General features: G+C 44.1%; 1 protein-coding gene across 20 annotated transcripts in view; it reads left to right on the top strand.

Annotated features, from left to right (window-relative positions):
* Positions 1-1,477, top strand: part of LOC101858781 (CUGBP Elav-like family member 1) — a gene marked incomplete at its 5' end in the record, with an annotated part of 38,002 nt that overhangs the window by 1,035 nt on the left and 35,490 nt on the right.

Below are 1,477 nucleotides of genomic sequence, written 5' to 3'. Positions count from 1 at the left end.
TGTGTGTGTGTGTGTGTGTGTGTGTGAAATATAATATTATAATCAATGTATATGTACGGTACGTATACATTGTACATAATGTACCTGGTTCATAGAGTACCGGTGCGAAAAAAAAATCTGGAAAAAAGAAAAAACAACTTAATAAAGTAAATAGTCGGTTGTGATATTATAATAGATTACCTGGGACTTTGTTGTTATCAACCTTTGCCATGGCGTAGCCTGCATTGCCCGCCCTTATATCGCGGAGCTCAAAGGCTGCGTCTTAAATAATAAAGAGGTCGAGTTGGGGAATAGGAGAAGCCTGAGCTAAAGAACTGAGACACGTATAGTCTGGGCTGCTATTAATTTTAATGCTTGGATCGGCCAGTTTTGTACTCTTGTTTCAGTTAATGAAGTACACCGGAACGAACGGTGGATTGCGGTTTTACGATATAATAGGAGTTTGAGAAGAGGGGGAGGTGGAGCAAGACTGACCTAGTTCCACAGCCGCGGTGGGTGGATTAAAATGTGGGTGGGGCTCAGATTAGAGGTTAGGTTGAGTTTCAATGGTAAGATTTCCTCAGTTCAGAGAAAAACCTATATACCTGGGAGTGAGAGGGTAACGGCTGTTATCAACCTTTGCCCTGACGTAGCCTGCATTGCCCGCCCTTGTATCACGGAGCTCAAAAGCTGAGTCTTAAATCATAAAGAGGTCGAGTTGGGGAATTGGAGAAGCCTGGGCTAAAGAACTGAGACACGTACAGTCTGGGATGCTATTAATTTTAATGCTTGGATCAGCCAGTTTTGTTCGCTTGTTTCAGTCAAAGAAGTACACCGGAACGAATGATCAATTGCGGTTTTACGATATGGAGTTTGAAACGCGGGGGAGAAGGGGGGAGACTGACCTAGATCCACAGCAGTGGTGGGTGGATTAAAATGTGGGTGTGGCTCAGATTAGAGGTTAGGTTGAGTTTCAATGGTAAGATTTCCTCAGTTCAGAGAAAAACCTAGATTCATGGGAGTGAGAGGGTATATAATTTGTCATTTGGGTCTACATGTAGTTTCAGAAGGCAAGACGTAGGCCCCTACCTAGAGGGGTTCCAATTAGCTTATAATTTGTTTTACTAGATCTATGGGGTAAGTGTGTCATGAACTGTCACCTCATTGTCTGGGCCAGCAGAGCATGAACCCTCTCTACTACAGCTTTTGCGAGCCCCCCCCCCCCCTTTTTTTTTTCTTTCAAACCCTTTACTTTTTTACAAGAAAAGCTTCATAAAGAAAGGGCCGTGGCAACGAGCTCATTCTTTGCTGAGCCCCAGAGACAATGATTCACGGTGAAGTCACTATCGTTGTAATTGTAAGCGATGACGTCAGTGCGGCTGGCTAAACGGGCAAGTGTGCTTGTTCACCGTGTCAATCACAACGGTTACAGCCGATTTGTTCAGTAATTAAGAAACATTCATTTACATAGGGAAAGAGTTGGGGGAGGGGGAGGGGG

Source organism: Aplysia californica, unplaced genomic scaffold (assembly GCF_000002075.1).
Source record: "Aplysia californica isolate F4 #8 unplaced genomic scaffold, AplCal3.0 scaffold00187, whole genome shotgun sequence".
Classification (NCBI taxonomy): Eukaryota; Metazoa; Mollusca; class Gastropoda; order Aplysiida; family Aplysiidae; genus Aplysia; species Aplysia californica.
The sequence above is the reverse complement of the archived record's forward strand: the minus strand, read 5'-3'. Positions and strand labels throughout refer to the sequence as shown.